At 40.0% G+C, this 26,212-nt stretch overlaps 1 protein-coding gene across 2 annotated transcripts in view; it reads right to left on the bottom strand.

Annotated features, from left to right (window-relative positions):
- SH3GL3 (SH3 domain containing GRB2 like 3, endophilin A3) overlaps window positions 1-26,212 on the bottom strand; it is a 73,113-nt gene that overhangs the window by 22,923 nt on the left and 23,978 nt on the right. Inside the window, exon 1 of one of the 2 annotated variants that reach the window (XM_043493212.1) lies at window positions 6,569-6,598. The exons of the other annotated variant lie outside the window; for it this stretch is intronic. The gene's annotated coding sequence lies outside the window, so the exon portion shown is untranslated. Of the gene's footprint in view, window positions 1-6,568; window positions 6,599-26,212 lie in introns of those variants that run through there. 2 annotated transcript variants of the gene reach the window in all.

Genomic DNA, 26,212 nt, shown 5'->3' with positions numbered 1-26,212 from the left:
CGGCTCCTTGCAGGACTAAGCCCCCAGTGGGCATCACCTGTATATTGAATACTTTGGGTCATCTTCTCCCACTAAACACTTGGCCAACTGTAGTACTAACTCTCACTAACATTTATGGGAGTAGCCCACATTATTTCTCCACAAGGAAGTAAAACCTTTTGTTTTTTTAAAAAAAATTGAACAAGTAATTGAACTGGGTCCATTCATATGTACAGATCTATTTTCTGTTCCCCTGTTCCTATGTTGTGTTTTATGCTGCTTACCACTGCAAAAATTAACACATACACCAAACTAAATTTGTGCTTATTTCTAATTTTGCTAGTTTCTCCACACATCTTTAAAATATGTGCCTCAGAGCAGTGGAAACTTTTTTTTTTGAAATGCACATGCCTTAAGTCTCTTCACATGGAAAACTATTTTTTAAAATATCCTGTGCTGCCATCAAGTTTCTCCAAATATTTGCTTTCTGTGTCAAGCTTTGTGCTATGTTTTTTTTCCAGAAATCTCGGATTTATGGCTGTCTGTACCTTTGTGGAGGCAGAATGATGAGGTGCAGAAAACAAATATGGCTCTTTTTTCATGAGGGGTGTAATATTTCTGATACAAACAATGTCTTATTCGTGAATATTTAAGGGACTAGTGTTGTCGTTTTATATCAATTTTTTCAGTTTTTTTTTAAACTAAAGTGTATAAAGAATGATATCGACTTCGTGGACAATATGTTCAGAGGTAAATTTTCATAGGGATGCTTGAGGATATAGGCAAACAATTATTAAATATAATGGGATGGTTAAATAATGCATGGTTCTTCTTGTAATTTACTAAGGCTCAATTCTACATACCACAAATGGAGAGTCAGTAAGACTAAGCTCTAAAAATATACCCTACATATCCAAGGGCCCTTAGATTCCCACAAGGGACCTGATTCTATTACCACTGAAATGAAAATTTTAGGCATATATACATGCACAGGGACCCTACAAAGACTGAGTCAGCTGCCATAGCAATACTGTATTTCTGTTTGAGAATGTAGAAAGATCTGTTTGTGCCCCAAAGTATTCATTGCTGCTTTTCGGTGAATCCACCTGCAAACCCTGATCCACAGCCCAGTGAAGTTAAGATCCTATTTAAAGAATACCGAGGGCCTCATTTCTCAAGATACCAAACATGTCTTCTCTGCCCACGTAGCTCTGAATCTGAGGGACACACACACACACACACACACACACACACACACAAAACAGAGCAGGGAATCTTGGATTTATTTCCAATCTGTGCTCCAGTCTGTCTACCTAGCCTTTATAAAAACTTCATTTCTTAATTCAGTATTTCTGAATTACAGTCTACAGTAACACAAGTGAGACTACAAAAGGTCAAAAGTAAATTTAGGCCCAGAAGATGGGTGTACAGTAATGAGCCTTATGATGAGGAACAATCCATTTGCAATGTGACTGGTCTCCTCTTGCCTTGGGAGCAGGGATCTAAGGCTGTCCCCATGTGCATGTTTCCTGCATAGTGATATTGTGTGAGCTACTACTACACCACTGTTAGCCTAAAACATTTTTACTGGTAATGGGTTGCATATGGATCTACATAAATCATTATTATTAAACAATAATATTATAACAAGGAGCAAATCTTTCACAGTTAAGCATGATCCAAAACCTAAGGCATTCCAGCCAAGCAATCTGCTGAGACCAACTAGAGTCAATTCTACAGCTGCCAGCATCAACAAGGGTAGACTCAGTCTACCAAAAACCCCATATGCTAGTACAGGAGGGGGGAAAAAATTCAGACCTTGGAATGCTAGTCTGTAGCTACCAAGTTCAATCAATGAACAGCTTACAGCTGTTGAGCTGCAGGAGCACAGTCCTGGCAGAGAGTCAGAACTGACAGTTAGGTTTTATTTAGAAAGGAAGCCCAAATTGTGTGACCAGTCCATGCTGGACTGAAAGTCTCTACATGTGCCTTTAAATACATGGAGCTCAGGGCCAAATTATTTTTTGCAAACCAGACGTGTCTATGTAAACTCTCATAATATAATCACGGCCCATTACCATGACATTTGTTATTCAGCAAAACTCCCTAATGAAGTCAATGGGGAGTTCTGCTTCCAAACCAATGGCATGATAAGACCTCTATTAAAGTCCCAATCCTACTCACACAAGGAGCCCACTGATTTCAATTCCCTAAGCAGAGTCCTATTTTGCTATTACATTTTCAGTAGATCTTCCCACTCACTTCAGTGTGACTCCTTGTAACTACTACTGCTAGGGGAATTCTGTACCAAAAAATTAAAAATTCTGTGCACAATATTTTAAAATTGTGCATATTTTATTTGTCATAACACCACAATATAATCATGCCAGTTTCAATTATTTTGGTAATTTATTTCAAAATACCTGTCAGCAAGTACATCTGTAACAATACAGACAAGAAAAAAGATCCAGGAACTGTTTTTTGAAGAATACATCAGCCACCCCCTCCCCACATCTCCATGTGGCCCTGCATCCCCAGTACCATTCAGCCCTCTCCCCAGCCTGTCCCACAACTAGCCCTTCTGAACCCTAAGCTATGACCCCCCAGTAGTCCCCTGTGCCCATGCTGTCTATCCCTCCCATATCCCATGCCTCCTCATTGGCTCCAAGGTCAGGGTGCTGTGAGGAATGCAGCCTCTTTTCCTCCCTATCCACAGAGGGCTGCTCCCGTCCGGGAGCGGCTGCCCTCTGTTCTGGTGTCACAGCAGCCTCTGGTGGGTGAAAGGCATAACTGCAGCGCCTCTCCAGTGGAACGGATTTTCTGTGGAGAAAAAAAATTCTGATGGGGGCATGAATTTTGTGCATGCACAGAGGTGCAGAATTCCTCCAGGAGTAAGCTACAGTAAACTTTGGTGACTATGGGTTGCAGATTCAAGTGCTAAAATAATAGCTTTAACATTGAGTGGCCTGGGCTTTAGAAGCCACATCAAACAAAAAAGGGGGGGGGGAGGGAATTCAAGAAGTGAGAGACATTGGCTAGGAATAGAAATGCACTAGGTTAGTTATATTAGGTTAGCGACAGAAGTTCCTTTCAATATGATTTTTAAAAAATAATTAAAAAGTATACATTGTGCATAGTTAAAACCAAAGATTTCTGCATGTGAGTATTATTTGTCAAGAAAGTATTAGGAGATAACTGCAGACTGTTTTGACAAAGATAAGGATTTTTTATGATAAAATCAGCTAGTATGTGATACCTGAGACGTGGGTGTTTGACCACTTTTGAATGTTCCTAGCAGCCTTGCAACTATTTCTACTGATGTAACCATCATGTGCCTGAAACATTATTGATTTCTGCTTTTTAAAATAAGAACAGGACAAAAGTGCACAGAAGGCCTGGAAAATCTTTGGAGACTCTGTGCAGGTGCTTTTGAAGTTCCAAAGGTTTGAACCAACTGGGAAACAATGCACTTGACTTCTGGTTGCTCTAAAGAAGATCAATAATTACACAGGTAACTTTAAATGTCCAATATTAACAGTTTAATCAGCTGTAAAAACACCACATTCTGCCAGTCATGGCCCTATCATTTATGAAGGTCAATGATGACTTTTACTGAAGTATTATTTATGACTCAATGTGTTATGCCTCATAGCTGTGAAATAAATTAATGCTCAGTTCTGTTTCATCTGGCAACAATGCTTTAAGCTTTGCCCCTGTATATTATACCTGTATTCTTTCTGATATATTCCACATATGTAACTTTTTAAAGAAGCTGCTTTATTGGTCATGGGAACATCATCAAGATAAGTTATACTGTGGCTGTGATTCCCTTTCATCCCTGGTCCAGTAGATGCAGGATCAAGCCACAAATGAATCCAGATGCAGTCTTTTAAATGAATCATCTTCAACAGTCTACCTTATTATGATATAAACTTTACTAATCTGCCTAAACTACATACATTTTACAGTATATACACTGAGTTACAAAGCTCTCTTTGATTTAGACTATAGAATCCTTTCTTATGTTGGCAATCAATCACTTACTCACAAGAACAGTCCCACTGAAGGCAATGCAAGTAAAGGTTGCCAATTTAGACCTTTGGGAATTATGCTAACTCCTCCTCTTCTAAGATATTCCCTTTCAGACGCCATTCTCTTGAATTCTTAACATATTTCAGAATATTTTATCTTCACCGTGCATGAAGGTACAGTTGGTTTGGCAATTCATATGCAATTCTCAGCACCCAGGGTATATCATAAAAAGAATACATGCCCTGATCAGTAAATTCTACTTCTCATATTCCCTGCTCAGCTTCTAACTTCCATTCTGAGCTCTGCATTCTGAATGGGAAGTATTAATAGAAGAGAAGGTATTCTGAATATGAACAATACTTCCCATTTATGAAGGCAGATCTCGAAGTACTTTACAAACATTAACTGAAGTTTCCTAGTAATGTACATACTAATGCCACTTGTTTACAAAAGGGAAAACCTAGGCAGAAAGAGCTGGTCTGCCAGTAAAGAGCAGATCTGGGATTAGAACCCAAGAATCCTGACTCCTAATTCCCTGGGAGTTCCATGCTTCCTCTCATATGCTGTTCTGTTTATGTGCTTTTATGTAGTGTAAATAAGTTATATTTATTAGGGAAAAAGTAATGACAGTGCAATAACTGATAGTCACAAAATTAATTACAAGAATTCCAGATTTTATCAGGAAACAAGGTTCAAACACACACAGTGCATGCATGGTACAGTCTGTTGAAAAACTGAAGTTGAGAATGATGTTAATTAAACTAATCTGGCCAGATGTTTCTTCGGTCATCTGGATTTTCAGATTTGGAATGATAACACTTTTATTAAGATCTGAAATCTGCAAAATGTTGATGGTTTACAGTGATCTATGTAATCACAGATTCTAAATAATTCCAGGACTTCCAAATAGTTCTATTTTCTAAATAATGGCAGATATGTACACATTTCGAGAAACTTTCTTTAGTCTGGTTCTCATGGCTGCAGTTCTTAGAAATGCATGCCTTATCTGTGACTAATTAAAATGAAACGGTCAAACATGACATCTACAAGTGAAAATTACAAAACGGAGCAGAAATTCATGTTTTGTCCTAGAAGCACAATTCCAACAACAGGGTAAACTAGGCATGCAACTCCCATCAAAAATACTGGGAGCTGTACTGAAAAAAATTTACCCTGTGCATAAATAGCACTGAGGTGAAACCAGAAATTGCAAGTACACAATATTCAAAGAAGTCATGACTATGGTATAAAAATGAGAACTGCAAAAATAACCTAGCGAGAAGGAAGAAAAGAGAAAGTAAGCAGCTATAATTGGACACTTTTCAATGCAAAGTATGCAACTACTTAGGAGCCATAGAATTTGTGTTAGCCTTTTTAAAAATATATATATTTCCCACTTCTGTATATTTGAGAGTTGAAACAACAAACTAATTCCTCAGAGCCTTATTGCTAGGTGCAGGAGTGAAAGGGATAAATATCAGAACATTTGTGCTCCTTGTTTAGCTTAACACTTTGCAGAAATGTCCACCTAAATCTTTTAAACGGCCAAAAATTAACAATCATTTTAAAAGTGACTAATTGAAACATCAACCCCCGTCATCTGATAGCGACTGTTAAACAATTAATGAAACCACAAAATGAACATGAGCTTTCTGCACCCAGTGCAAAAGCAAGATGTTCTTGAATTGAATCCAAAGAATAACTATAGATGTGTTCCCGTCATTAGTGCAGACACCAACACAGAAAAATTGATTTTTTTTTTAAATCTGAGGGGGAAGAAAAATGGCAAAACATCAACTGTAATTACGAAAAGGTCACTTTTAAACCAATACAAGATTGAGATCCCAAAATAATTCAGAGCATAACCTTTGAACTTAACTTTCATCTGCAGCTGTGGAATCAAACTAATGACAAGTAATGGGAAGAAGAGTTGTAAGGACATCACAGTGGAATACACATTGTGCATGAGTTGCTAAGACCACTCAGTTTATGAAGGATAGTTTTACACCAGCAATGTTGTGCTTTCACTGGTGTAGCTCACTTCACTAGCCCTGAACAAAATAAACTATCCTGGTAAAAGCACAGCTTTGCCAATATCACTACAAGTATACTACATCAGGAGATCTTTAATGACCTTGTAATCATGCCTCAGTGGGCCACAAGTGAGAATGCCAAACTCAGGACGAACTGTTGAGAAATAGGGCAGATACACCCCAAGACTTGTGGCTAATCCCCCATAGGATATACCAAAAAGGCAACAAAAGTAAAAACTTGTTAGCCAGTGTGGTGAAACAAAAGTCATAAAAGCAGTTTCCTCCAGTATTCCAGTCCTTGTATTACCACCAAAAACACTGGATTTAAAGGTGAGTGGTTCTTTACAACCAGTCTCATCAAATAAAGGATTCTTCTGATCCCAATGGACCAGCCACACACCCAGGTCAATACAGAACTTAGATCTTACCCAAAAATCATGCTGATGCCAATGCTTTAGTATCTAAAATCTAAAGGTTTAATCAAGAAAGAAAGTTAAAATTGGCTAAAGGAATCAAATACATACAGTAATTGCGAAGTTCTTGGTTCAGGCTTGTAGCAGTGATAGAATAAACTGCTGGCTTAAGTCAAGTCTCTGGCTGCTTCCAAATCATTGGAAGGTCCTCAGTCCATTGATTAGAATGCTAGCATCAGCATAGTCCATAGTCCAGAGGCTGGAGCAGGGGTTTCCAGAGCCCTTTTATCTTCTGCCATGTGGAGGGAACCCCATTGTTTTAAACAAACACCTCAGCACAGCTAGTGGAAAACAACAACAGGTAAAAGATGAGCGTTTGGAGTCACATGGGCAAGTCAAATGTCCATGCCCAATTACGCTCAGTCATTGCAGGAAGCCATTACCTATATTCCAGACACCACATTTACAGGACAGTCCACTCAGTGTAGATGGGCATCTCCCATGGTCCATTGTGAGTTAAGTGTCCTTTTGATGCGCCGCTCAATTTGAATAGTCCGTCCAAGATGTGCTGGCTAACTACCTTGTTAGTTACCCCAGAAGCAAACATTTGAAATCCAGATATAGAGCCAATACAAAAATGATACATGCATAAAGATAGCATAATCATAATCAGAAAATCATAACCTTTTTATAGACATCTTACATGCCGCATTTTGTACAAGATTTGTTGCAAACAGTGGTTGCAACTATGATCTATATCGGGGGAGGGCAAACTACGGCCCACGGGCCGGATCTGGCCCATCAGGGCTTTCAATCCGGACCACGGGATTCCCAGCCCTGTGGCGCAGCAGGGCTAAGGCAAGCTCCCTGCCTGCCCTGGTCCCGCGCCACTCCCGGAAGCGGCCCGCACCACGTCCCTGTGGCTCCTGGGGTGGGGGGAGCAGAGGGCTCCATGCGCTGCCCTCGCCTGCAGGAACTGCCCCCCACAGCTCCCATTGGCCAGGAACGGGGAACTGCGGCCAATGGGAGTTTTGGGGGTTGTACCCACAGGTGAAGGCAGTGCGTGGCAGAGCTGCATGCCCCACCCTACCCCCAGGAGCCACTGCCAGACATGCTAGTCACTTCCAGGAACAGTGCAGGGCCAGAGCAGGCGGGGAGCCTGCCTTAGCCCCACCGTCACCCTGGAGCCACTCGAGGTAAGCGGTGCTGGGCCGGAGCCCACACCCCAAACCTCTCCTGCACCCTGCACCCCAAACCCCTGCCCTGAGCCTCTTAACCCCCTGCCTTCAGCTCTCTGCTGCACCCCTCCTGCACCACAACCCCCTGCCCTGAACCCGTCCTGCACTCCACACCCTTGCCCTGAGCCCCTTCCTGCACATCGCACCCCCTCCCACACCCTGCACTCCCTTCCACACCCTGACCCCCTGCCCCAGCCCTACATTCATGGCCCTGCATACTATTTCCCCACCCAGCTGTGACCATTGGGCCAAAATGTTTGCCCCCCTTGGCCTATTTTAATCAGATAACGTCACAGACCTAAAAATCAAAATGGATGCTATGCCTAGCAAGGGACATAGAAGGCTTTATAAATACATTAGGAGCAAGAAGATGAAGGAAAGTTCAGGTTTTCTACTTAGCGACGTAGGAGAGCTAATAACTGATAACATCAAGAAAGCTGAAGGGTTTAGAGCCTATTTTGCTCCAGTCTTCACTAACAATGTTAATGGCAATACTCAATACTATTAATATTAACAAGAAGGGAGAAGGAATGCATGCCAAAATTGGGAAAGAACAAGTTAAAGAATATTTAGATAAGTTAGATGTATTCAAGTTGGCAGGGCCTGATGAAATCCATCTTAAGGTTCTTAAGATACTAGCTCAACCAATCTTGGAACCGTTAGCAATTATCTTTGAGAACTCATGGAGAATAAGGTCCCAGAGGACTGGAGAAGGGCAAACATAGGACCCAACTTTAAAAAGGGGAATTATAGACCAGTCATCCCAACTTTGATACCTGGAAAGATACTGCAACAAATTATTAAACAATCAATTTGTAAGTACCTGGAGGATAATAGGGTTATAAGGAATAGCCAGCATCGATTTGTCGAAAACAAATCATGCCAACCAATCTAATTTCCATCTTTGATAGGGTTACTGGCTTAGTGGATGGGGAGGAAAGCAGGGGACATGACAGATCTTGAATTTAGTAAGGCTTTTGACACCGTCCCTCACGACATTATCACGCAAACTACGGAAATGTGCTCTAGATTAAATTACTATAAAAGGTAAGAGAATAACTGGTTGCAAGACCATACTCAAAGAACAGTTATCAATGGTTCACTGTCAAACAAGGAAGATATATCTAGTGGTGACTTACAGGGGTCAGTCCTGGGTCTGGTACTATTCAATATCTTCATTAATGACTTGGAAAATGGATAGGAGATTTTGCTTATAAAATCTGTGTGTGACACCAAGCTGGGAATTGTTGAAAGCACTTTGAAGATACAATTAGAATTCAAAATTACTTCAACAAGAATTGAATAATTGGTCTGAAATCAATAAGATGAAATATAATAAAGACAAGTGGAAAGTACTTTGGAAGGAAAAAAAATCAAATGCACAACTACAAATAGGAAATAACTGGCTAGGTGGTAGTATTGCTAAAAAGGGTCTGGAGGTTTCAAGTTGGTTTAGTATTGCTAAAAAGGGTCTGGAGGTTTGGTACAAGGATCACAAATTGAAGGAGAGTCAACAATGAAATGCAGTTGTGAAAAAGGCTAATATTCTGGGGTGTATTAACAGAAGTGTCATGTATAAGACACGGGAGATTACTGTCCTGCTCTATTTGGCACTGATGAGGCCTCAACTGGAGTACTGTGTCCAATTTTCAGCTTTAGGAAAGATATGGACAAATTGGAGAGAATCCAAAGGAGAGCAACAAAAATGATCAAAGGTTTAGAAAACCTGACTTTTGAGGAAAGGTTAAAAAAGGTTTAAAAAGTTGGACTAGTTTCGCCTTGGAATAAGAAGACAGATTAGGGGTGACCTAGTCTTCAAATAACAGTCTTCAAAGAACTAGATAAATTCATGGAGGATAGGTCTATCAATGGCTATTAGCCAGGATAGGCAGGGATGGATCACAAGTAACTTTATCCACCTAAGTAGTCCTACTGACATCAATGGAACCACTCCAAAGAGTAAAGTTACAGCTCAAGCCCATTGTTATACATTTTGTAAAGAATCATACAAACTTACAATGCTATCTTTTAAAATAAAATAAAAAAAAGCATGAAGGCTTGTAATATCTGTGCTTATAAAAGTTGCAATTACATTTTTCTTCCTATTCAGTACTGATTAACCAAGTAAATACAACAGTCTCACTTTTTCTGACCAGGAGAACCATGAAAAATTAGCAGAAACAGAAGGACAATACACTACAAAATATTCATTGTTCATTAATTCTTACAAGTGTATTTTCATTTTAGTTCTTTACATATAAATCCCTCATAATGCACTAATAAAAATGCCCTGTAAAAAAACTGACATCTCAGTAATAAATGAGAAACCATATTGCAGCACTGTGTGATTAAATGTGTGGGGAAAGACTGCCACTTTTCAAGTGAGCCACCAGGGGTAAGGATTAGTGAGATTCTACTCCAGTTTGAAAATGAAACAAACAAAGGGGAAAGGAGAAGAAAAACAAACAAACAAAAACGGTAAGAAAAAGGAAGACTGGAAGTTACTCAAGCTCAATATGTATATTTATGAAGTGACTCAGTAAATTGGTGTTGGACTATTAAGCTTTTCACCTCTCCGTAGCTCATTAGTTCAAATGTGAGCTAGGACAGGTAGTAATTGAATACATTATCTGTTGGCTGTTTTGTTCACTATGGGAAATGAGCTGGAGGCCTCAGGAAAGAAGCTAAGTATTTCACTAGCAGTGAGACTGAACTACCTTCTTGCACCTAAAGTTGGTGTCTCTGAAAAATGAGATTGAGACACATTGGGAGGGCAGTGTGGGAAGACTGCTTTGCTATTACCTTTGTTACATCTATTCTGTGGATAAGGAGAAGATTTCTGTGCCAGGCTTTGAATCTGGTATCTTTCACAAACACTAATTTCACTTAGTAATTTGAACATATATGCAGTTGGCAAACAATATATTGGCAAATATGATCTCCATTTGTTTTGTTTCAAACATGTATGAAATCAATGGGAGTTAGGCTCCTAGGTGCTTTTGAAAGTCCCACTGGGCATTTTAGAAAAGTGTATACAAACAACAGTTCCACGGTAACAGATGTCTGTTTTATTTCAGATTCCAGCCATAAACACCTAGCATAAGCTTGATTAGCTTCTACTATAGCACCTTATTTTTTTCAAGCAGCATTTTCTTCCAGACACTGTTGTTTCTGCACAGAAAAGTTCTTCAGACCTCAAAGCAGAACAGATTGTATTTACAAAAAAAGGAGTGAATAGGTACGTAGGCCCAGTCTTGCAAGGTATTTAGGCTCCTTACTTTCACTGATTTCAGTGGAAGTTATGAGCCTAAATACCTTTGAGGATCTGGATCTAACAGTCTCTTTATTTAAATTATCTTATTCACACACACCCCCCACCATGCCATCTGGATGAATGAGAAATGAATGAGAGTAAAAGAGAAACACAATCATTTGTGCTGTCCTGTGTCGGCAGTTTGAACAACCATCTCCCTGCCTGGTTCCAAATGATCATGAAGAAAACCACTCCAGAGATGATCCATAGTCACACCAAAGCTTGACCACAAAGATATGTGGACAAACATGCAAATTTGTACCCATTATTTCATTTGTAAACTATGTTATGTGTAGAGATCTACAAAAGAGCATCTAACATACTTCAAATATCCTCAAAATTTTAAGCACAGGACCTGAGAACACCACCTAACTTTTTCGCCAGCAGGATAAATCTCACGTTTAAAGCTACAATACAGTATGGAAGATGATAAATATTTTTAAAAAGGAAGGAATTTGTACTGCACCTATCACAATGAGGTCCTGGTCTATGACTAAGGCTTCTACAGTCTACAGCAATAATAATTATAAATGGATAAAGTTTTGTAAAGCAAATCAGATACTACGGTGATAAGTGCAGTATAAAAGCCTATGTAGAATAGAATAAGACATTGCACATTTACATCCAAACTAATGTAAATTTCTCCTTGGACAAAAATTGCACAAATAATAATGTTCAATTAATTAATTAATTATTATTGCAGAAGTCCTATAGCAATCCTATTCCTTCTGTAATGGGCTCATTTATTTCTTTTAGGAATTTTCCATTCTGCCTTACCTACTACTTCCCAACCATTAGCATTCTCTATTATGTTAGTACAGCTTAACCAACTAGATATTTTCAGAGTTGGAAAGATCTCCCAGCCAACTTTCCAATCTGTATCATTAGTGACAGCACTAGCAAAATCAGGAAAACTTTAAAGGAAACTGCAGAGGTGGAAAATGTTTCTATGAAAGAGCAGTATACCTGGTACACTGAAATAAATGGCTTAAAATTGTATTTATTTACTATCCTAAAACTATGTGGCTCAACTTCTACCTTTTATTTCACTTATGCAACTTCTATAGGCAGAATTTGTACCTATTACTTTTAAATGAAAGGTAATTGGCTCATTTCACCCCAGGATTATACCAGTTTCTGCCAGCATAACCCAGGGGTCAGGGCATCATCTTGCAGAAAGTCCATCCCTAGGAGGGATGCTGCTGTACAAGTGACCATTAACTAGTCAACACAGCTCGAAAAGTGAGCAGAAGTGACAAAGGATGGAGCATGAGTCAGGCAGCCAGGGATGCACTCAGCATATTCCCAAGGCAGCTTCTGACAGCTGCGTTCTTAAAAAGCCCTAGCTACAAGTTAAAGTTTCTTACCTTAGTGGACTACCTAGGGAAGCAGCAGTACAAATGCTGCCCACCTTCCCTGGGGAAGAGAAGAATACAGTTTAAATTCCTTTGCATCATCAAAGGTGAACTGATGCCAAACAAGTTTAAATGCCTTGGGCCAAACCCTGCTCTCTGCTACTTTCCCTTCAGTGGGGCTGATGTAACTGAGATCACAATTTGGCCTAATGCTCAGAAACCTAATTAAAAAAGGTGGTGGGGGGAAGATCACGTCGTCATTGACAACTATTGTATTAGATGCAGCTACATTTCAATGGCATTCAGTTGAGTTAACTGATTGAGCTATGACAGTTTTTCTTTGCAGTCCTATTTGCATGCTTAACTACACTGTAGTATATAATCACAGAGCTGTCACTTTCTCAGATCTCTTGAGTATTTCTACCAAGCTCTGTAACTTTCTGATTCTTCTCTTTTTTTAGTTTCAGGAATGTGAGATGGCTGCCAAATACCCTGAAGTACTGGTATATCGTTTAACCCATTGTAAGCTTTAGATTTCACCTCCTCTGCATTCCCCGACCAGCACCACCACCTAAACAGGCAGAATACCCATCTGCTTTCAGTATTTTTGATAATGTGTACACATTTTTTGCCTCATAAGAAAACTATTTATCTCTTAATCTCACCTCCTTGCCTTGCAATTTATTCTCTTCTCTCCCTTGCTTTTTATCTCCATGTAGTCTGCTCTCAGTTGCCTCACACCTTGTGATTTTTTCCTCTCTCTCATCCCCCCCCCTTAATTTCCTCTCTTTTCCTTTTGTCTCACTTTCCTCTCCTCACCTAAAGAGTATAACATGCTTTTCCTGGACAAAAAAAGCACTATTTCTGATCTGGTATAAATCTAGTACAGGGGGTGGTGTAGAATCCCACAATAGCAAACAAGAGATGGCACACAGTCAGAAAGGACATGCCCAGGATGCATGGATCATTTCCCCTAACCCCTGCAATTTGCTATCATAAAACCCCCACATGAGCAGAACTATCCATGGACTAGTCTTCAGTCTGTTGTGGTTTTAAATTTAAACCCACCTAAGGTGATTTTCCATTCATGCTAACCATAAAAAGTACTGGCACTGCTGCACTGCAAAAGCATAAAACAACAAAAGGAATAGATTGCAAAGCTTTCTGTTGCACTTCAGGACAGTGACATAGCGATGGGCGTCATGGACACCAGTTTCAGAGTAGCAGCCATGTTAGTCTGTATTCGCAAAAAGAAAAGGAGTACTTGTGGCACCTTAGAGACTAAAATTTATTTGAGCATAAGCTTTCATGAGCTACAGCTCACTGAGCTGTAGCTCACAAAAGCTTATGCTCAAATAAATTTGTTAGTCTAAGGTGCCACAAGTACTCCTTTTCTTTATGGAGACCAGTGTAAGATACAACAGTGTGGGCTGTCATCAGAGTAGGCTACTTGATCATATCATTATTTATCTATCTATATCTCATACAGAAATTTCATCATCATGTTTATGGGCCAAATTCTCTGCCATAGTGCCATATTACTCTAGCAACACACCTTGCCGATTTACCAGAGGCTTCAGAGGTTGGGTAAAAGGGAATTTTCCAGAATGAATTAGAATGGGAAATAGGCATCTTTATTCCCACTCCAGAGTGAGCTTCAAAATGGATTCTAGAAACCATGTTTTTTTCCTCACATAGAAAAGTGTGGGTGGCTATATCCACTGTTTCTGTAGATGACTTGTTTTTGAATGGTTATGTTTTCAAGAAGTTTCCAGAAGCACATAGGCCCTGGAACAACTGAAAGTGTGTTTTTTTAAAAATGTACATAAATTAAAAAAAAATTAAAATTAAATATTTCTCAGATGCATGGAACTATGAGCAAAGTTAGTATTTAAATCTAAACTGTTTGACATATTTATTGTTGATTTGTGGGGGTCACTTCCTCATTATACACAGTACTGATACTGCAAACTTAGGGATATATTCTTTTCCCCACACATGCAGGTAGCACTCAGTGATCATAATGGGGTGACGCATAAATAAAGAAAGCAGAATAAGCCCCTTTGTTTTGATGCTATTACATTGTCAATATTAATCCTAACCAGCCTTAAATATGGTTTCTTATATTTTCAATTTGTGTCTTATGGGAAAGAAAATTGCCTTCTGTTAGTTTTTTCAGTAGAACTTCAAGGTTAGTCTGATGAGTTTTTAATAGTCTGTACATTTTGCAACAGACTCTATGGGGAGTCTGGCATTTATGTACTTATAAATGTTCCTATCTGATATAACCAGAGATGGGCTAAACCATTTTGAATCTGTGTGTGTGTGTGTGTGTGTGTGTATAAGATAAGTATTGCTATGTTATCCACACCTCATTTACTATCTTATGATAAAGTCAGTAATTTTAACCACTACTTAAATTGGTCCTGGAGGGATTCAGTTTACAGAGATGCTATCAACTTCAAAACAACATGTTCGCCTGAAAAATGTTTCTTCTTATTATTAAGAAACTAGCCACTAAGAGAGCTACATGTGGAAGGGTGAACAGGGACGGAATCTCTCTTTTTTCAGGTTTCAGAGTAGCAGCCGTGTTACTCTGTATTCACAAAAAGAAAAGGAGTACTTGTGGCACCTTAGAGACTAAATTTTATTTGAGCATAAGCTTTCGTGAGCTACAGCTCACTTCATCGGATGCATTCAGTGGAAAATACAGTGGGGAGATTTATATACATAGAGAACATGAAACAATGGGCGTTACCATACACACTGTAACGAGAGTGATCAGGTAAGGTGAGCTATTACCAGCAGAAGGGCGGGGAGGGGGGAAACCTTTTGTAGTGATAATCAAGGTGGGTCATTTCCAGCAGTTGACAAGAACATCTGAGGAACAGTGGGGAGTGGAAGGGGGGAATAAACATGGGGAAGTAGTTTTACTTTGTGTAATGCCCATCCACTCCCAGTCTCTATTCAAGTCTAAGTTAATTGTATCCAGTTTGCAAATTAATTCCAATTCAGCAGTCTCTCATTGGAGTCTGTTTCTGAAGTTATTTTGTTGAAGAATTGCAACTTTTAGGTCTAATCAAGTGACCAAAGAGACTGAAGTGTTCTCCAGCTGGTTTTTGAATGTTATAATTCTTGACGTCTGATTTATTCCCTTACGTATATGTCCATTTATTCTCTTACGTAGAGACTGTCCAGTTTGGGCATTGCTGGCATAATGATGGCATACATCACATTGGTAGATGTGCAGGTGAATGAGCCTCCGATAGTGTGGCTGATGTGATTAGGCCCTATGATGGTGTCCCCTGAATAGATATGTGGACACAAATGGCAACGGGCTTTGTTGCAAGGATAGGTTCCTGGGTTAGTTGTTCTGCTGTATGGTTGCTGGTATTTGCTTCAGGTTGGGGGGCTGTCTGTAAGTAAGGACTGGCCTGTCTCCCAAGATCTGTGAGAGATCCTTCAAGATAGGTTCTAGATCCTTGATGATGCGTTGAAGAGGTTTTAATTGGGGGCTGAAGGTGATGGCTAGTGGCATTCTGTTATTTTCTTTGTTGGGCCTGTCCTGTAGTAGGTGACTTCTGGGTACTTTTCTGGCTCTGTCAATCTGTTTCTTCACTTCAGCAGGTGGGTATTGTAGTTGCCACAAAGTACTCTTTTTCTCTTTTTTCAGTTGATTTTGTGCAATTGACAGCTCCTTCTGTCCAGTTATTTCTACCATTTTCCCTTCAAATCCAGGGCAGCAGCAGTATCCGAAACTAATTCAACTATTTAAAAAGTATCCACATTTCAAACTGATGGTGTCCGTTTATGTGAAAGATCTCCTGGTGTTGTAGTGCACTTTTTTATTTTGCCATATAGTCTATCAGCAAGTTCTGAGTGCTGACGTACACTCCCTGGTTGTGAGACAAGAAACACTGTGGTACAAAGAAACTGAGTACTTGTGGCACCTTAGAGACTAACAAATTTATTTGAGCATAAGCTTTCGTGAGCTAAAGCTCACTTCATCGGATGCATCCGATGAAGTGAACTGAGCTGTAGCTCACGAAAGCTTATGCTCAAATAAATTTGTTAGTCTCTAAGGTGCCACAAGTACTCCTTTTCTTTTTGCGAATACAGACTAACACGGCTGCTACTCTGAAAACTGTGGTACAGTAAACTCAACAAATGCTAACACAAACAAGACAATGTTATAATACTCAGGTCAGAGGTTAGTTTTGGGGATTGCTGAAGTGATATGGATGAAGCCAGTTCTATCTATGCCCAACCTATTCTTAAGTCATTGTGTAGAAGGTATTTTTCCCAAAGTATGATAGAATAGATGTATAGTGTAATATTACTTTGAGGCCTAAAGTTTCAATTATTTTTGAGTGATAGAAGCTGAAACTAATACAGCTGTTATCTAGATGTGCCAATACTGCTATTATGAAGAGTTGGAAATATGAGATAAGTATTAGAAGCCACAAACCTCAGAGCTGAGAGTGGTGCCACCACCTACAGTTAGCTTGCTTCAGCTGCATGCACAAAATAGTGTATAAGAATAACAAAAGCTCTCAGAAAATCTGTTGGAAACTTATGTATTTGATAGATTATGGCATGAGAATAGGCTATTTCTGAAGCTACAAATTATAGTGTTTACAGAGGTTGTGTGTGATCTGTAATCTATTATATCTATTAGCAGGAGCTGCATAACGAAAGTATTGATTGGGGATCTGTTCTATGTGGCACTAGGGCTCTTGGCAGTTTGTCCAACAGGCAAATCTGGTACAGAGATTTACTTTGGACTTAGTTCAAACGCCACTTACTTGCCTATTCCCTCATCCTTGGGATAAGAGCAACACCAATAACAATTAAATACTCCTCTGATAAACCAACACTATATAATACCATAGACTTTTCATGACCACCCTGAATAAAATTAATTCTCCTTTTTCTTCCCAGACTGTCAAACTTGGGCAGGTGGCTATTGCTGTCCTCTGCCCCATGAGATTTCTTTGACTGCATGTAAGCCATAATACTTTATTGGAATGACAAGGAAAAGGTTTAAAATAAAAATGAAAACAAGTGCAATCACAGGGGCAGAGATAGAAACACACCATGAAAGTCAAGAGCAGCCTATTAAATATGATTTACACAACACTGTGGGGATTAATTCAATCTATTGGCATTTTCAAATGCTCTGGCTTCTCCTGCACTCATCAATAAATGTCCATCATTCATTTACTGTTTGGTGTAAACCATCTAAATCACTTGCTTCCAAAATAGTTTTCAGGTTTGCAATCCAAGGGCCCCAGCTTTCTGGCCTTTACTTACAAAAGTAGTCCTTACTCTCCAGAGTAGACCAATTAAAAACCAAGAGTTTTTATTCATGCAAGTAATTGCAAGACTGTCCCCAAGTTTCCAATCCACCTCCTTTTTACTGAGGTTCAAAAAATTGTTCCAGATCCTCATATGCAAGTCCTTTAGCCTTTGGCACTATGTGTCAGAATTCACTGTGCTAAGTACCAATTCAAAATTAATCTTCACTTAGAATGAAATTTGCCCCTCTGCAGAGCACCAGCACAAGGTCTATGTGCCATTTAAGTCTCACTTATATGATATCTTGAGGGCCTAAGTGGTGCCAACGCTTTTTGTTCTGGTTCTCTGCACAATGATGAATTTCACACTTAGGATATGTCCACACAGCAACTAGAGACCCATCCTAGCCAACTTGGGCTTGCAGTGCTCAGGCTGTGGGGCTGTTTCATTGCTGCGTAGACTTCCAGGCTCAGGCTGAAGCCTGGATTCTAGGAGCCTGTGGGGTGGAAGTGTCCCAGAGCTTGGGCTCCAGCCTGAGCCCAGAAGTCTACACAGCAATGAAACAGCCCCACAGCTCAAGTTGGCTAGCATGGGCCAACCACAGGTTTTTCTTTGCTGTCTAGACATACCCTTAGTGTGAAGAAAAAAAAAACTCCACTGCCAAGAGCATTTGGTTGATGCATCTACAGGAGACAGCTTTGTTATATTCAACAAGAAATGTGATGTTTTTAGAGTCTGCGAGTTAATTAGTGATTCTATTTATGATGATAGTTTGTGCAGCCTTATTTCTCAACCACCAATACGCCCTCTCTCTCCTTCCTCTGTACCGAGACTATAAAAAGAGGCTACATATAGCACTGGTTTTTTTTTCAGGCTCTGCTCAGCAGATGATTATTGGGTCGCCCTTGTGCTTTTCTCTCAAACTAGGAACCTAGTTTATATTATTGATTTATGCTGCCTCAAACTCAAGGCTGAAAGAATAAAACGTCCTAGGAGACAAATACTGTAGCAAATAGACCAGAGAAGAAAATGTACTTCCTATTATTTTGAGAAACCGATAATGAGGGGAGAGGGGAAAAGAAGAGGTAGAAAGAAATATAATGTTGCTCTTCTGCTTTCAAGGAGAAGAATAAAAAAAAAAACTTTGCATGGAAAAGCTACTTGCTCTCAGCTTTAACCTCTATCACAATGATATGCTCTGTTTATGATTCTTTGTTTGACTATTCTGGCCTTATTGACTTTAAATTGCCAAAGCACTTTCCTCACAAAACACACTGACACTTAAACTTGAGACCACAACAGATTAACGCCATCCTCTTGTTGCTCACTGGAAACAGCTAGCTATTAGGATGCCTGTTCTGTAATGCAGGGTTCAGGAAAAGATCGTATTCTCATGCCTCCATCATCTAACAGGAGTAGAGAATTCCTATAGAGTTCAGTCACTTGGATAAAAATACTAACACTAGGTATTAAACGGACAAAACATTTAACTTTGAGCATGAAAAACTTGTTCCTTAGGGTCTTATCCCACTTTCTCTAAAGTCAATGGCAAAACTTCCTTTGACTTCAGCTGCAGCAGGTCAGGCCCTGAAATTCTGTCAGATAAGATTACAAGACACAGTTATAGTCTGAAGAGCATGTGAAATGCTTAATGTTATTCTAACATGAAACTATTAAATATGTTTAAAGGAGTCTATTCAGCCATCTGTAGCTTAAAGAGATTAATTGTTTTTCTTATCCTGCACACTGTACATGGGGCACAATATTTCCATTTAATAATCTGTATTTGTTGCAAACTATTAAGCAGTCAGTAACTGTACATGGATATCTCTGGCAAGACAGTGTGCTACAGCTGTAAAAGTGTTGTCTTTTATATTCTTCTTAATATATAACAGCTTCTCCAGCTTCCTAATTGCATACATCCCTTATTCTTTTTAAACAGCACCACAGAATTTAAACACTAGCTGTTGAATAATGTGAAAAAATATGGGTTATACACTAGAAGAAAAAGATCAGCTGTCATCAAGCAGAAGCTAGATTCCCAATAAAGAGAACTAAGAATGTCTCAACTCAGATGATCAGATTTAGCTAATACAACCTATTTTGGCCACATGAATTACACTCTGCTAAAAAAGAGAAGAGTAATTTGCTATTTGAACAGAATGATATGCTTTCTCTCTATCCTAAAAAAATTAAAAAAAAAAAATCAAATCCCTTATGTAGCAGGCAAAATATAATCACTAAGTAAAAGAACCAACCTGCTTTCAATTAAATTAGGAGACTATCGGAGTATGCAGTATAGTTGTAGCCATGTTGGTCTGAGGATATTAAACAGACTAAGTGGATGAGGTCCAATAAAAGATATTATCTCACCCACCTTGTCTCTCTAACATCTGAGCACACAGACATCAGACCAGCCTTGAGTCAAACCCAATCCCTTTAGGCTAGATTTTATTACCTGTACTCACATGGAGTCATATCATACTATCAAATAATCGCATTGAAATCAATTGGATTACTCATGAGTAATCGTCTACTTGTTACAAACCGGTCCGGTAACCAGTAAAGTCACCATTCTGTGGTCAGTGGACCTAATCATTGGGTTCCAAATTCTTTCAAGCCCACAGGTCTGGGTAGAGTCTAGTCACTAATTCTAGCTCTCGACTCTAGGGCAAACACCCGAGTTTCAGACCTCGTCTGATGCCCTTCCTTCAGACATGGGATACCTCAATCCGGTTGTCCTAGACCCTGAAACCAACATAGGACTTCCAAAAGCCCCAGTCACATGTGCATGAGCTCCACCTAAGCTCACAGATACTCTGTGCTTATTCATTTGACCCTTCAGAGAAAACATGGCAGAAAAGCAAGGAACACAGGCTTAGCAGAGGAATTTCTTAACCAAAATCTCTGGAAAAATCACAAAGTTCTGAGATGCATCCTCCCCTAGTCTGAGCTGATTCCTTCTGAGAGTCCACGGTTTGTCAGCATTTCAGGCTTGACTGAGTTCCTCTTGCAAGGCCTTCTTATGTTGGGCAATGGAAGGCCCTATGCACAGAGTAAAGCCCACTCTTAAATAGGGCCTCCATTTCTGTGCTACATGCTCAAAATGTGGAGTGCGATATCTTCCAGGCACCCTTGTCTTCCTACACATTGGCCTCCAAGAGAATGGCAATTGTTCCAGGGGTGGGCCAGCAGCTGAGATTCAGTCTAATTTGACAGGTTTCAGAGTTGAGACACCCAGATTGCAGCCTGTATGTTGGTCCTAAGTTGGTGCTTAAATGACATGTCAGATGTCTGGACGGCAGCATACCAAGCTGTCCCTGAGCAAGTTCAGTACTCTACATGGGTTTACTTTAAATGCATGCAGTTACTGAAGCAAAACTTAATACCATGGACAAAGGAACTTTTTGTCTATATGTGAATAAAATAAAAGATTTTGGACTACACAATGTGATTTTGCATTTCTGCACAGAGTGAGTCATTTCACACTAGGCAGTGACACATCACAGCATTACTGTGCATTCTAGTCAAATCTGTCTGCTAAAGCTATTCTTTAGCACATGCACTGTACAACAAAAAGTACTTAGTTATTCCAAAACCTTCAATTGCACAAATCTTCCCTAAAGAACAGGCACTGAGGACTAAACATGAATTTATAAATTAAAACCATCATTCATGGCAGATGTCCCAAAAGGAAAATATCTGGCTAAAACAGGGGTCAGCAACCTTTCAGAAGTGGTGTGCCGAGTCTTCATTTATTCAGTCTAATTTAAGGTTTTGTGTGCCAGTAATACATTTTAACATTTTTAGAAGGTCTCTTTCTACAAGACTATAATATATAACTAAACTATTGTTGTATGTAAAGTAAATAAGGTTTTTAATATCTTTAAGAAGCTTCATTTAAAAATTAAATTAAAATGCAGAGCCCCCCAGACTGGTGGCCAGGACCCGGGCAGTGTGAGTGCTGCTGAAAATCAGCTCACGTGCTGCCTTTGGCACACATGCCATAGGTTGCCTACCCATGGGCTAAAACCTCAAATCTAGCAAACAAATCTGACATATCTGAGACACAAAATATATACTCAGACATATACATTATAAAGGAAAAATGGATATCAACAGCCACTGTGGACTTCATGGTCATAATAAGGGACAGAACTGAAGTCCTTCTGCTCCTAAAGAAAAAGGATTTGCTTCCTGCTCTAATGTGGAATCAGCAGTAGTTTTAGGGTGAAATCCTGACCCTGCTGAAAATCAATGGCAAAATTCCCATTGACATCAATGGAGCAGGATTTCGCCCTTAGGGCTTATAATAGACAGTCTGATATTCCACCTGCCCAGGAGCAGTGGCACACTGTAAATTACAGGCTCCCAAGAGCCAGAAGTACTTTTTCATTTCATAGCCACTATTTGCAAATCATCACAGGATTGTTCCAGGAATCTCTTTAAAATCTTGATGCATGTGAACATATCACACAGGACGTTTTTAAAAGGCACCTATCAGCTCCCATTTCATTGCTACCTGCTAAGAATTGTAGCCATGCTGTAACTGAGGAACTGGACATCGCATACATATACATTCCATTCTGCTGATGCAAAGTTGGCATAACAAGGCAATGGTGGATGCTCTTGGCATAGGAAGCCCTTAGTTGGTAAAGAGTCATATGGTTTCCCCCTTCATAGCTACTGGTCATAGTCAATGAAAAGTGGTGGGCCTGGGGCTCCTTTACACGCAGCTGATCCCTGGCACTCAGCATTGGGCTGGCCCCAGAAACCGGGTATCAGGAAGGTGGTTTAAAGTCACATTACCCCCTCCCAAGTTGTGCTAAACACCCCTCACCTGCAGCCCACTTTCTCCCTCTGGACATTTAGTCATTCTAATAGGAGATACATAGGAACAATGACTAGGAAGTGTTCATTTGTTTTATAATTATTCTGAGGTCTCCTCACCAGAGGCTGAACCTCGAATTAAACAAGGGAATCACCTGCTCCACTTGCTTTGACAAAACATTAAAGGAATGGATTCGTATTTCTAATCCTTTACGTAGAGCTTTAGAATGAGCTACATGAATAAGAAACCTGCTACCTAAAAAAGCAAAGGCCTTCAAGGTAGTATCAGAGACTGCTAATGAATATTGATATGAGGATTGGGTAAACTGGTTTGGGTAAAATAAGTTTAAGGTGGTCACCTAAATCTTGAACCTAACCTTTTTTGAGGTTCAACAGGTTCAGCTAACTTTCATTTCTCCTTAAGAATTCCAGTGACTTCCCATTCAGTTCTGCAGACTTTAGAGGCGCAGGTAATTCAGATAGACAGTTGTACTTTTGAGTTCTTACTCTGAACTGTGAGTCTTTTGAGGTTCACCTGTCAGACCTGAAGAAGAGCTCTGTGTGGCTCAAAAGCTTGTCTCCCTCACCAGTGGAAGTTGGTCCAATAAAAGATATTACTTCATCTACCTTGATAAGCTAAAGCATGATTCTGAACAGAAAGATGCAGCATCATGTCTGAAATGGAGCATGTGAGCATGCAGGCAGCATGTCACAGCATTCATTATGACGAATGAGAACTGAGCGGGAGAGTCCATGCTAAGCATGTAACATGGCATGACATTTTCTGCATTTCTTTCAATTATCTTGTTTAAAAGATAGAACAAATGGCCAATACTCTTCCTCTCCATAGAGGAGAGCTGGGTTTACGAAAACAGGGCAAAGGATTACACTGGAATTTATCATACTAAAAATTTCCTTTTACTGGATACTAGAGCAACTACTGAAGCAAAAATTCAGTTGGCAAGGCACAATTACAGATTCTAACTCTCAACTCGGCCTTAAAACAATCTCTGCTTTTTGAGATATACTTTGTACTTATAAGTAGATAATGCCTTTCTGATGGCATCCAGTTATGTGTCCTTTAACAAAACTGAGAAGGACAGGTTTGGTGATATAAACACAATCCTCAACATTCATCTAAGGCGAGTACCTCATTTAACATGCATAGTGCTCTGCTCTCCTCCCTATACACACAAGGACTCTTCATGTGGTCTTTGTAACTCCTCCAACTCCTGTTCAACCTTGATCTCCCCTAGAGAAGGCTCTCAATAACCAGCCTGAAGCTTGTTTCTATGGACAGGAGCAAGCCATCATTAAGAGGTCCCTGAAGAGTATCTAGAAGAAGTTTTTATCCTTCAGTGCAATGAATATTTAACGACCACATGTCTACATTACACGTTACTAGAAGGGTGACCAGGTTGCTTCTCCAGGTTTCGGTTAGGGGGTCATGCATGGTGTTGCAAATGCATTCATTAGGTGGAAGGGAAGTCAGGTTTAGTTGCTTCTCAGAGAGTGTGTGTCGTGGGTGGCCTGGGGTATGTTGGTCAGCAGCTTCATCTGAATTGAGGGTTCAGATCTTGGGGACACTGGGCCCAGAAAGTTGTAGCAAGTTCAACAACTGGGTAGAGCAGATTATAGTGCATGAGCATACATTAGTCTCTGGTCATTCTGGAGGCATTTCTTAGTAATTTATCAGTTTCAGTTCCATCTTGTTACCTTCTAGTCTCTTTGGAAGTTTGTCCCTACCTGGGGTCTTGTCTACACTTACATTTTATAGTGCTCTAACTTGCTGGCTCAGGGGTATGAAAAATCACCCCCCCCCCGAGCGCAGCGAATCTGAGCGCTTTAAAGCGCTAGTGTAGACAGGCTCCGAGCATGCATTTAAAGTAAACCCAGAAGCACACAACTACACGGGAGCATTCCCGTGGCAGTGCTTTGAAGTTTCCAGTGTAGACATACCTTTAGTGTCTGCACTCATTTCATCCCAGACCACCTTCAGATCCTCTATTCTACTGCTCAGGATCTCCTTCCATGCTGCCCCTTACACCTGAAAGAGGCTCCACTTCCCATGGACCAAGCATTCTCTCTCTTCCCTCCTTCTTCAAAGGCCTGATCAATTGACCACTGAAGTCAACTGGAAGACTCTTGTTGACTTTAGTGCACAATGGATCAGGTCCTAAATGCCATCTTAAAACGCACTCTATCTGCAAAGCCTTCATGTGTTGATCTCACCAATGTTTCCCTATTTACCTGTGTCTGGGGTGTTGTTGCTCCAGTTGTTATATTCATTAATACCATATAGACTGTAAGCTCTTTGCAGAAGGGACCTTACTTTCTGCACGCATTGTAAAGCACTGTGTACTTGCATATGGTTATATAACCACAAGAATCAAAATTAAAGTCATAGTAGTTGACAACTCTATTGTTAGAGCTTTAGCAGAGTTTACTTCTAGTAGGCAAAGTGTTTTATACTCACACTGTATATTGTACTACTCTTCTAGTCTGTGTTAAAGCTTTCATTCTTCTTGTCAATAATAAATTAAGATCAAATATGTTTACTGATTCAAAAAACCTAATGCTTTTCTGCCTAGTAAAAATAATTGAGCACAACTGTAACCTAAAACCCTGCTTTTGAGACACTTATCTCCTATATGTTGGTGCATCACTGTCTAAAATAAATTAATATTACCTTACCTGCACAGTATTTCTATATTTCTGTCATTGTCACAGGGCAGTTATCAATTCCTCCTCCACCGAGCAAGTATTCATGCTCTGTTTTGTCCTAGAAAAAACTAGGAGATGTCAGTCACAATTTTGGTAGACCTGAAGAAGAGCTTTATGTAAGCTTGAGAGTTTCTCTCTCTCTCTCTCTCTCTCTCTCTCACCAATAGCAGTTAGTGCAATAAAAGATATTACCTGACCCATCTTGTCTCTCTAGTATCCTGGAGCCAACATGGCCATAACAAGACTGCATGCAACATATTTTAGTAGGACAGGGTGGTTACTAGTGGCTGCCTCACATTTTAATGAGTACACTATAGAATTCTAAAAGTACAGCCCCCAATTCAGCACAGTGCATGACAAAGGCTACAACAACAATACAAGCTAGGGGTGTGATTCCCAGTTCGTGCATACATACTTGGGCTAGCTCTCATTGAGCTAGCGTGAGTCTAAGTAGTATAGCTGCAGTATCATGGGCAGTGCCAGTGGAGACATGGCTTTGCCATGCCAAGTACCTACCCACTGGTTTCAGGTGGGTTTATACACAGCACGACTTAGCCATGCCACCACTGTTGATGCCCATGCTAATGCCAATACACTGCTATTTATACTTGTGCTAGCTCAGTGAGATCTAGAGTGAGTACACCTACACAAGCGGGGAAATCACACTCCTAGCTCAGGGTGCAGACATAGCCTAACTTTAAGCCCACTGACTCCAGTCGGGCTATGCATATGCTTTAAGCTCGACACATCACTTTTTAGTAGCTTGCTGAATCAAGGCCATAGTGATGTGCCAGTGTATTGCTGGGTATCTACCACAAATACTATGTGTAGCATTAAGTCTCACGTGGACATTTCAGAGAGTTGTGATTAACCTGCAACATTTTTCTGCTGAAAGTAACATAAGCTGGATTTCAAATCAAAGAGTTTGCCCAGTGCAACTCCCAGTGAAGTCAATGGCAGTCTTACAGCACCTCTGGCTTTAATGGGAGTTGGATGA

Source organism: Dermochelys coriacea, chromosome 10, assembly GCF_009764565.3.
Source record: "Dermochelys coriacea isolate rDerCor1 chromosome 10, rDerCor1.pri.v4, whole genome shotgun sequence".
Classification (NCBI taxonomy): Eukaryota; Metazoa; Chordata; order Testudines; family Dermochelyidae; genus Dermochelys; species Dermochelys coriacea.
The sequence above is the reverse complement of the archived record's forward strand: the minus strand, read 5'-3'. Positions and strand labels throughout refer to the sequence as shown.